The sequence below is a fragment of the Ptychodera flava genome, chromosome 7, assembly GCF_041260155.1.
Source record: "Ptychodera flava strain L36383 chromosome 7, AS_Pfla_20210202, whole genome shotgun sequence".
NCBI classification, from domain to species: Eukaryota; Metazoa; Hemichordata; class Enteropneusta; family Ptychoderidae; genus Ptychodera; species Ptychodera flava.
In genome coordinates this window covers 11159467-11171839 of record NC_091934.1, presented here as the reverse complement: position 1 = coordinate 11171839, position 12373 = coordinate 11159467, and the positions used below count along the sequence as shown (strand labels likewise).

Genomic DNA, 12373 nt, shown 5'->3' with positions numbered 1-12373 from the left:
CTTAAAGCAGAAAAGCAGTGCAAATTGAGAGTAGAAAATCAGAAATTGACCTTATGATAACATTGATTTAAGTCAAAGACTTAATATCACTTTATGAAATTTAATATCTCATTTGCAACTACAGTATATGTGGAAAAACAATGACAGTTTTGCTTTGCATTTTCTATGCTCATTCTTTAATTCCTTTGGTTGATATTCAAAAAAGTGATTTGGTTTTGATCATAAAATTGCATTATTTTACACTGCTTTCTCACTCGAAACAGGACTGCTTATCATGCTAAAAGGTGAACTCTCCGATTTTTGTATAACAAATTAATGAAGTTTAAATGAATCTTTGTAAAAACGAGAGGTTGATACGCTGTATTATGTGCAGCGCCACCTTAACTGTAGTCGTACATCCAAGAAGCTTGAAAAATAAATTAGATAGCCATGAGACATATATAATATATATATATATATATATATATTATATATATATATATATATATATATAATATATATATATGAATATATATATGAATATATATATATGTATGTATGTATGTATATGTATGTATGTATGTATGTATGTATATGGATGGATAAATTGATAGATAGGTAGGTCGATAGATAGATCGATAGATAAAAAATTACTTCAAGTGCAAAGTAATGATTCTGATACTTAAGTTTTTTTCATCCTGCAATCCTCAGAAAGAAGTGAAAGGATTCTTAGCTCGACACTCTTGTTTATATGATTTATATGATTAGGACGAACCATTCTTTTTGTTTGTGGTGTCAAAGTTTGATAAATAATATTTGTTTTGGTGGTTACATTTTGAAACCAACTCAGAGCGTTCGTTTGACAGCGTAGATTTTTCAGCATTGATTATGTAAAGGAGAATGCTGAATGCTGACAGTGCTTGGTATTGGTCTTCCGTAGGTGAGATCAGTGAACCTCGTACAGGTTTAAAGTTTTGGAAAATCTATCATTGAACGAAAGCAAAAATCTATTGTTTTTCTTGCTAATTCAAACGGACTCGTTTCTTACTCTCGTGTAACCGAAAATCAGATGTTACTACGAATTATTGTCTGCGAGCTTCGATTAACATCGAACAAGTAAAATCACAATTAAATGTATCAATGTATCATCCATACACTATATTTGCAACGACAAGTAAGTTGACAGTTGCCAAATGACATTGACTTTGATTTTTTACTCATTACGTCATTAAATGAATATATAACTACATACATTTCAGTAGTATAATTCATGATGTTAAACAGCGTAAATATTATCTACTTTAAGTGGCGGCACCCAATATCAGGGAGCATACTTCGGACAGGGCACAGGGCAAATATGGCTGGACGATGTAGCTTGCACTGGAGCTGAAAGCCATTTGAGTGACTGTGGTAATGCAGGTTGGGGTACTCACAACTGTCAGCACAGTGAAGACGTCGGTGTTTCCTGCCAGGCCTCCTCCACCCGTAGTCGACCCATCTGTAGGAACCGTGATTCGCTTGGTAGGTGGTTCTTCACAATATGAAGGACGTGTAGAAGTACTGTACTCTGACCAGTGGGGTACTGTTTGTGATGATGCCTTTGAAGACATTGATGCCACTGTGGTCTGTCGACAGCTCGGATATAGGTATATAACTGATTTTGCAAATAAAAACATTCAGGCAATGAGACATATCTATCTTGAATACCACACTGAAAACTGAGACTGTAAATATGTAGCACTAAACAACGCGAAATTATCCCCTGAAATTATACTATGCATTTCTCAGAATGTATGTGTTTCATTTTTTAAAGAAGGAATAAAAAAGCATTTACAATTACTTTACAGATAACATTCAGCATAGCGATGACACTGTCACCTTGATATGGATAGAAAACGCGATATTACTGATTAAATTGTCTTGTGCACTGCCAGCTATAAGGTCTATGTCCGTTTTTAGTCCCGGCGACGATACATAATATCGCAGCAGGATTTTTCGGCGTGTTTATTCCAAACACAATTTGCGTATATAACATTTCCCCGTCATATGCTTGATTCATAGTGGCGGCATACAATATCAAGCAGCACATTTCGGAGAAGGCACAGGACAAATATGGCTGGACGATGTGGCCTGTAATGGAGGTGAAAGTCGCTTGGGCAACTGTGGTAATGCAGGCTGGGGTACTCACAACTGTCAGCACAGCGAAGATGTCGGCGTTGCCTGTCACGGCCCTCCACCCGAGGGAGGTGTTGATATTCGTCTAGTTGGTGGTACCAATCAATATGAGGGTCGTGTCGAAGTCTTCTATTCAAACCAATGGGGTACTGTTTGTGATGGAAGCTTTGATGATGTTGATGCCTCTGTTGTATGTGGACAGTTAGGTTACGGGTAACTATTATTATTAACAGAATCGTACACAAAACAAAAAATATCATCTGTGAATGCAAGGCTGTAAAGAATATTAAGACCACTGCCAATTGATTCTGAAGAGCTTTATATAAGTTTTCTTTTCTCTTATTTCTTAACAATCGTCCTCCCACGTAGTTTAAAACTTTTAAATATTATATTATTTATATTATTAAGTGCGTAAAGTAAGCAAATACGTCGTTGTGATGAAACTAGGTCTGACGACCCCTATTTGAAATCATAATATTCCAGTTTTGCTAAACTTGATCCCTCAACTGTTGCTGAAACAAACAGTCTAACAAGATAACATGAAAAATCGACGTTAAAACTAACTAATCATAGTAGATAGAAAGATAGAAATAGAAAGAGCAGAGTAAATGTTTGGAATTATTGTCTTTTCGAACTTCCCCAATGGTATGTTCTCCTCACGATTCGTCATAACAGCATGGTCACTTTTTGTCGTCTGCCTCATAGCTGAGAACATTTTACGTATGCCTATTTTTACAATGCATTTCACTGCACTTACTTTCGATTTGACGACGGTCATGAAATTTTGAAGTTATGCATTCTCCTTTTTGATGTTAAAATTATTGCGATAAGGAATTTTTAAGGTAGCTACAAACCTTAAAGACACTTCCAGATTTTTATTTATTTTTGTCAGTTACAGAAGTCCCAAACCAAAATAAAGTATATATTTTCTGAAAGTCCTGATGTTGGGAAATACGACTGTGCACAGTACACATCATTATTTTCATAATAGTCACGTGACAAGCATTTTGCTGACCCTTCCAAATATCGGGCTTTCCTCCCTTTAGCGGACACGCTGCACGATTTACGGTTGAACTTTATGCATTGACAAGCCTTGGCAATACCCTTCCGTGTCTGCGATTCTTTTCCGAGTTTCAATTCAAATTATAAATTCGGCGTAAATAATTTAGAGCCACCTAGAGTTGATTATTATTCGTTATTTCACCCCGTCGTCATTCGTCTCACTATCATATTCAGATACTACTTTATGTTATCAGGGGACAGCTGTCGTATCCTTATTTTCCAATCAGGGGAAAACTCCTTGTCTGATAGATGGCTATCACCTAGTTAGTGACATGGAATGAATATTTCACGCAAGCAAAGTCAAAATGAAATTGCTGGGTTTTTTTCAATATCACGAAGGTGTGTGATTTCCCCTTCACCAAACATTTGATACGTTTATGACTTTTCTCAAGGTGGTATAGAAGATAACATTTGTGACCTGGGTTTAGAGGTTTGTTTCAACAAAAATCCTGTTGGTTTGAACAGATTTAATCCTGAATTACTTGATGTTTGTTTTTCTTATCTATTGCGTCTGACAGTTGTTCATGATTTCATGTAGCTCATCTCAAGATCTGTGGGAGGTCTGTACTCGACCACTGTGCTCATAATAAACTGAAATTAATCATATCAATTATAATGTCAAGAAAAAAAGCTGACTGCTTCACCAACATAACGACGTTCAGGCGACTCTGCCTTTCCAGGTTATTTCAAACCCTGCTAGCGAATAATGAACAATCCCCGTTGCTATTATTCCTGTGTATTGTCCTGACAGCAACAGAAAGCAGTACCTGAATATGAAAATTAGATAAAAGGCGACGAGAGTGTGTGACAAATAAAAATTGATTAGCTACTATCCCATCATAATGCTGAGTTAATCTGATCACTCCGCAAATTTTGCCGAGAGACATGCAAATATGACGAAAGCTGACCAGTGACAGGGTTTGAAACATGACGAAAGATTGTTCGTGAACTTTCGTTTGGTGAAAAATTGCTCGATGAAGTACTCCCTTGCCGGTGTGTGCTACATGATGTTCGTCTTTACAACCACATGCTGCGAAATAACTAACACGACACTGTTTAACTGTTTTAGTGGAGGTTCCATGCGCACATCGTCGGTTTTTGGAGAAGGTTCGGGACCAATATGGCTTAACGGACTGGGCTGCACTGGGAGTGAAAGTCAACTTAGTGACTGCAGTAACACAGGCTGGGTTGACTACTCCTGTACACATAGTCAAGATGTTGGTGTTGTCTGTCAAGGCCCACTGCCAGAAGGAGGGGCTGAAATCCGCCTGGTGGGCGGTACCTCTCAGTATGAGGGTCGAGTCGAAGTGTTTTACTCAAACCGATGGGGTACTGTTTGCGACGATAGCTTTGAGGATATTGATGCAACCGTGGTATGTCGAGAACTTGGATACAGGTAGGCGGTCTTGTAGAAACAGTGTGAGTGAATATAGAGTGATAAATCTTTTCAGAACGTATCGGTTTATAAATATACATATATCTATTAATTTATGGATTTATTTGTCTTATTATTAAATTGTTACTGTCAGACAGGAGGACCGACAAACTGGCAGAGACACACACAGACATCATATATACGTAATGTATACACTGTATACATATATATATATATATATATATATATATATATATATATATATATATAGTGTATACATTGCGTATATATGTCTGTGTGTCTCTCTCTCTCTCTCTCTCTCTCTCTCTCTCTCTCTCTCTCTCTCTCTATATATATATATATATATATATATATATATATATATATATATATATACAAAGAGCCGAAATATGTATCTGATTATGTCAAGGGAATTCTAGAAGTAGGTTTACTTTGTTGTGATAAATTGTTTATATGTTTATTATTCATTTATGTATTCATTTATTTAGTAAGTAATTGGTTTTTTCAATGAAACATTACAAGCGTTCGTTCCAGAGTAGAAACTATAATTGTTTTATTTTTCATTCAAACCAAAATACACTGATACTTACACGTCGCAGATTTACCAATCCGAATCAAAATAACCCTGCCTACAGATCTGTCAGTTCCTGGTGCAGTAGATGTGACTGATTCCCCAACTACGAAATCATTATCTCATTTGTTGGAATAACTTCTACAATTATGATTGCGAGTTATTCAACGATATGCTCTTTTCTCACAGCGGCGGTATCCAATATCAGGCAGCGCATTTTGGAGAGGGCACAGGGGAAATATGGCTGGATGACGTGGCTTGTTCTGGAGTTGAACGTCGCTTGGGCGACTGCGGTAATGGAGGTTGGGGTATTCACAATTGTGGGCACAGCGAAGATGTCGGAGTTTCCTGTCAGGGTCTCGCTCCAAAAGATGGCGTTGAAATTCGCTTGGTAGGAGGTGCCAACCAATATGAAGGGCGTGTCGAGGTGTTCTACACGAACCAATGGGGTACTGTTTGTAATGGCGGCTTTGATGATGTTGATGCTGCTGTGGTGTGTGGACAATTAGGATACGGGTAATAATTTATATGCAAACGAAATACTTTTTTAAAACGAGAGACACATTGGAAACGATGACCTAGCAGATTGAAGATTAATTACGCTAAGATCATTGTAATTCACCAGAGCATTTCGTGTTTTTCGTTTCAACATTTTCTTCCCTAAGATTATTGTAATTCACCAGAGCATTCCGTGTTTTTCGTTTTAACATTTTCTTCCCGTAAGATTTATATCTCTTACTACATATTGTCTTTAAACCTCGGTGCAAACGTATGCTGCTACGACGGCAATATGGTTTTTTTTCAGTCGGGGTACTATGAGTACATCTAGCTTTGGAGAAGGTTCAGGACCAATATGGCTCAACAATGTGGCTTGCACTGGAAGAGAAAAAGATTTAAGTGCCTGCGGTTATTCAGGCTGGGGTATATACGACTGTGAACATAGTCAAGATGTTAGTGTTGTTTGTCAAGGCCCACCGCCTCAGGGAGGTGTTTCCATTCGTCTAGTGGGCGGTTCAAACAAGTATGAAGGTCGCGTTGAAGTCTTTTACTCAAACCGATGGGGTACAGTTTGTGATGATGGCTTTGAAGACATCGATGCAACGGTAGTGTGCAGACAATTGGGATACAGGTATGAAATTGAATGCTCAAAGCAATACACTTGGGGAACAATTATCAGCTTCATCAACATGAAGAACACATAGAAAGAAAGAACACATGTGTACATACCACCGCGGTATTCATTAGAGTTGTCACATGTCTAAATTTAAAATATCCAACAAGTGCGGTAACAAGCGGGATGATATCAGTTCTTATACAAAAAGTTTCTCTTCGCATTCCTTATTCTACATTTTTGACAGAACACATATTAACCTTAATTTCGAATATTTGTTCAGTAATACTGAAATTTGACATTATTTATTTTCAATGGTGGTACTCAATACCAGGCAGCATATTATGGACTTCAATCTTCAATCGAAGGTTCTGTATTTGTTCTGTTAATAATGTTTCACTGCAACTATTGTATATTGAACCTTATATTAAATAGGGTTTATATTCGTTTTTAGTTCTTATGAATTCCATATATCATAATTGTTAGTATGTTTTATTATCGTATACCGATGCCCTTTGCGCTCCAACCTGGTGGAATTTACCGTATAATATCAGCCGTGATATTTATACAGTGAACGTCAAGATAAACCTCATCAGATTTTTAGTGTATTCGGACTACATTGCAATTTGATCGTAAACAAACAAGATGGCTATCTCTCCCCTACTATGCGATCTTGCCGACAAAAATTTGAACGGCTTTGAGGAACAAGGGTATTTCAGGTAGCTAAATACAGGAAAAATATATTGAATCTTATAATGTTATGCAATGGTTAACGTTATTCCGTTAAATTTCTTGTAAATTGTACTCAAGTTCTCCATTTCACCATTTGCACGGCGTGACAGCGATGTCGCGAGTGCGGCACCTGTTGACATGCTAACCCTCAGTGTAAACAAAAAATATGGCCACCGCTCTCCGCTCCGTACGACGATGAAGCGCGATCGATTTCAGGGAAGATTAAAAGCAGGCTACAGTTTTTGATCTGCACCATTAAAACGTTCTTCCCATACGACAATTTTTATATCTCGGCATCTTGCCTCATGGTGTTCATTGAGATATGGATGTGGTGTTGACTTCTTCGTACATTATATAAATGAAACCCATTCACAAAAATATTCTATATTTATGCGCAAAGGCGGAACAAGAGTAAAGCCTCAAAGTTAAAAGTTTTTCCTATCATTCGTAAAGTTCTGGACATGGGTATATGATAAATTGGTTATTACCCATTATATTACCATGCCCTGTCCATTGCGTTTTGATTGGTCGAGCTGAACCACGTGACTGCCCACAAATACACAGTAATGGTTTGTTTTCATGCCCCTGAAAATGAATAATATCGTAAACATAGTAACTTTAGGGATAAAACGAAAATCGTGAATTGTACAAAGATCATAATCAACCACAAAATAAAATGGAGCATTTGTTGGCCAAGTTTAGACACTTTTTTCAAAGAAATATCCGGATTTGCAAAATTTTTGCAGCGCGCGCACTACTCACTGACAGGTTCTGGGGCCCGTTGTCGTTCGCACGGGAAATTTTTGTAAAGTTTGACGTTTTTTCGGGGTTCGTTGATAATATAATTGAAATAACAGAGTCCGCGCTGACCATTACTGTTTATTTTTGGGCGCGGGGAGAGTAAAGCAAAATTAACGGACTCGGCAAGCCTCGCCCATTAATTTTTGACTTTCCTCTCGCCCTTGCCGATGAACATGATAAATAAACGTTAATGGTCAGCGCGTCGTCCGCTTTTTCTATAATATCACCTGTTTCGTGCATTGTTCCAGCATTCGTGTCATTTGTGCTTCGTCAGACCATGGAGATAGAAAATGCGTTTCTACCTCCATTGATGATCAGACACTCAGCTTTGTCTCTTTTATGACTAATGACATCAATGATCTAACGCAGCACAAATTACACTCATGCTGACAAGACGCAGGAACAGGCGATATTTGGTAATAGCTTCACAGCATTAACATTTTATGTTTTACTCCCAGTGGTGGCACACAATATCAGGCAGCACATTTTGGAGAAGGTACAGGACAAATATGGCTGGATGACGTAGCCTGTAATGGAGGTGAAGGTCGTTTGAGTGCCTGTGGAAGTAATGGTTGGGGCAATCACAATTGTGGACACAGTGAAGATGTCGGTGTTTCCTGTCAAGCTCCTGCCCCTGTCGTTGGCGCACAGATTCGCTTGATGGGTGGTTCAAACCAGTATGAAGGCCGCGTCGAAATATTTTACTCAAACCAATGGGGTACTGTTTGTGATGATAACTTCGAAAACGTTGATGCAACCGTGGCCTGCCGACAACTTGGTTACAGGTATATAGTTTTTTATTGAAAACTGATCATTTCTAAAAAGGACAGTATTTTAATGGGAAGGGGCTGGTAGGTAGAGAAAGACCATTAATTTATCATTAATTATCTAAACGCTTTAAATTCTCGATACTGACTCTTCATTTGAAAGTGACATGCACGTTGTAGAAGACACGTGAAATGAATAGAGACCATGATGAGGTACAGAAATGTTGTTGTTATTCCCCCAGACAAAGTTTTCTTAATAGTATATAACCTAAGTCATATCATTTACCAACAGTGGGGGTATCCAATATCAGTCTGCACATTTTGGACAAGGGACAGGTCCAGTATGGCTGGACGATCTAGCTTGCACTGGATCTGAAAGTCGCTTGAGTGAATGTGGAAATCCAGGTTGGGGTGTTTCCAATTGTAAACACGATGAAGATGTTGGCGTGTCCTGTCAAGCTCCACTTGCAACAGGTGCTATTCGCTTGGTAGGCGGCTCCAATCAATACGAAGGTCGTGTTGAAATACTTTTTGCAAACGAGTGGGGTACTGTTTGCGATGATTACTTTGAAAACGTCGACGCGACAGTGGTCTGCCGGCAGTTGGGATACAGGTACCTATTTTAAAATCATTACATTTTCGAAATTGGTAATATGTGGAAAAAAGGAAGAAAGATGGTGTTGACAGCTAAAAACGCAATATACAGTGCCAGTGTTTACATGTTGTCGTCTTTGTGACGTTTGTTTTGTCAGCGAAAGGCAGTTTTCTATGGTCAAAATCAGGTCGGGATGCCCATTATTCACACAAGTCAGGACATCCTGTGAATATATACTGTACAATGATAGCTCTCAGCTAAATTGAAGAAATGACCATGTACACAATACAATGTATTAACGAGGCTGATACTGGGTGTCAATCAACATGTAATGAGGAAAAATACGAAAACGCATAAATTTCCTGGAACATACGAAAAGTTACAGCTATTGTCTTGTGGAAGGCCAAACTTTTAGACTCCTTCCACTACAACAGTAGGAACATATGATGATAGCCATAAAACATGACTTGCACTCTCACCAGTACATTCAGCTTTACGAAGGAGAAAGTAGGAAGTACGTACGAAAACTGATATGTCAGTATTTTCCATGGGTTCTTCTGTAACTAAAGATGCAATTATGCCATATTACCTGGGAACCAGGCATGGTGACACTATTTTTACTACTTTTTCAAACTGTCTACTTGTGACTTTTGTGCAGATTTAAAGGAAATGGCCTAATTTACATCCAATTCTGCAGCATTGGCTCTCACAGTAACTGCACTGGTGATAGGCTGTGCTCACAACCTTCAATATTAAATGTTGTTATTCATTGCTCGGTGTCAACATTTATTACGTATTATTTTGGCACAGTGGCGGTACCCAATATCAGGCAGCACACTTTGGAGAAGGTACAGGGCAAATATGGCTGGACGATGTAGCTTGCACTGGTGGTGAAAGTGGTTTGAGTGCCTGTCGTAGTTCAGGCTGGGGTATTCACAACTGCCAGCACAGTGAAGATGTTGGCGTATCTTGTGAAGGTTTGTGTCTTCCACCTTCGGAAGTAAATACGTCATTTTTTTCCAACTATTACGAGTAAAGTCAAGGTTCTACTTACCATTCGTTGACAAAAATGAGTCAACCAGGAAACAGCTATTCCAATAACTTTTTTAAAATACAAATACCGCCTGCTCATATGAAGTGCAACCTGTTTTCCATATGCGGACATGGGAATGGTCACAATATGTTTCACCTAAGTTTGCAAGAATTATGCTTACTCAATCGTTTACATCTTTGAACAGCTTTAACATGTTAAAAGTAATCTAGTCAGATGATACCGCGACTTGAACCATCCATATTTAAGTGTTTTAGTGGTCAAAAACCAAAATCATCATTGCAAACTTCAAATGGATACGGTATTGAGTAGATTTATTATGATAGACAGCCTACCATATCAGGTTCAGGAAATTCGTTAATGTCGTGGTTTGGCACTGTAATCTCTCTCTGTCTCTCTCCCCTCTCTCTCTCTCTCTCTCTCTCTCTCTCTCTCTCTCTCTCTCTCTCTCTCTCTCACACACACACACACATATTATGTAATAACGGGTTACGGTGGCTATATAGATGGAAAGACAGTTTTAGGGGATAAGCAATTAGTTTTTCGTTCATCTGCCAAACTACATTGTAATTCTCAGTTTTGTATATAATGTATGAAATCAGCATTTACATTCAGATGTAGTTGGCAATAGAGTCAAGATAGACGTGATAATTATGGTGCTTCTTACAATGTGCATTTCAATTGTTAAAATGGACATTAATTGTGCATAATTAGTGTAAAATTGTATCCACAGCTCCGCCAACCAAGGCACCACCTAGACCAAAAACTCAAGCACCGAAAACAAGTGAGTTAATTTTCCTTTTTTTCATTATTTTTTATTCGTGCTCAAATATACGTCGGTGACATTAATTTTATATTGCAGCTCTTCATAGCAAGGGTGCACTGCCTGTGTATTTATGCTATGTATGTATGTATGTATGTATGTATGTATGTATGTATGTATGTATGTATGTATGTATGTATGTATGTATTATGTATGTATGTATGTATGTATGTATGTATGTATGTATGTATGTATGTATGTATGTATGTATGTATGTATGTATGTATGTATGTATGTATGTATGTATGTATCTGTATCTATGTATCTATGTATCCATGTATATATGTATGTATGTATGTGTACATGTGGACGTGTTATCATATATACATGTGTGTATGTATGTACGTGTATGAACTTGTGTATGTCTCTATGTATCCATGCGGAGGGACTGTGACGTACGTTTGTGTTTATGTACATATGTGCGGGTGTACCTGTTGCAATGTATCGCGTACAAATCTGAAATCATGGGTACGTTCATGCATACGTGTAAATCCATGCGTGTTGTAGGCTATGTACGTGTAAATTGGCATAGGCAACCCGTCTTATTTCACTCTACACTCGCAGAAACGTTTTTTAATGTGTAAACTAATTATTTGACATTCGGCGCCTCATAATATGGGTAGGTAGGTAGGTAGGTAGGTAGGTAGGTACGCAGGCAGATAGGCTGGTCGGTAGGTAGGTAGGTAGGTTGGTACCTATCAATCTATCTATCTATCTATGATCTATCTATCTATCTATCTATCTATCTATCTATCTATCTATCTATCTACCTTTGCAAGCATGTACGTACACAGGTATCAGAACAGCTGTTTTTTTTTCTGCTTATAAATGTATTCATGCATAAAATTATTCGCATGTCTATCTATCTATCTTCAATAAAGTTCCGTGAGTACAAATGAACAGCACTATTGTGAATAGCACTTGCATGTTGAATAACAAATACAATGCAAGGCATGTTGACTTATGTTTGTCTCCCATGTATAAATTGCACGAAAAACTCAAATTTTCTGACTTACCTTGTTGTGCATATGCGTTTGCACCGACAACAGGAGCACCAACAACAGCTGCGCCGACAACAAGAGCACCAACAACACATGCTCCAACTACTCTAGAACCACTGCCTACAACTCTTGAGCCTTGGTGTAAGTATCAAACATTTTAACTTTGAATTGCCAATAGTACTTCAACGAAAACAGGTACTTTTCTAATCCGATGTCTGGAGAGAGAGACATTATCTTTATAAACAGAGAACAGCAGACAGATGATACTAAAACAAAACATAGCCTCTCGCATGTCACAATCAAAACGTT

General features: G+C 38.0%; 1 pseudogene; it reads left to right on the top strand.

The window, feature by feature from the left end:
- The window catches only part of LOC139137814 (scavenger receptor cysteine-rich domain-containing protein DMBT1-like), a 33940-nt pseudogene that overhangs the window by 18509 nt on the left and 3058 nt on the right, over nt 1–12373 (top strand).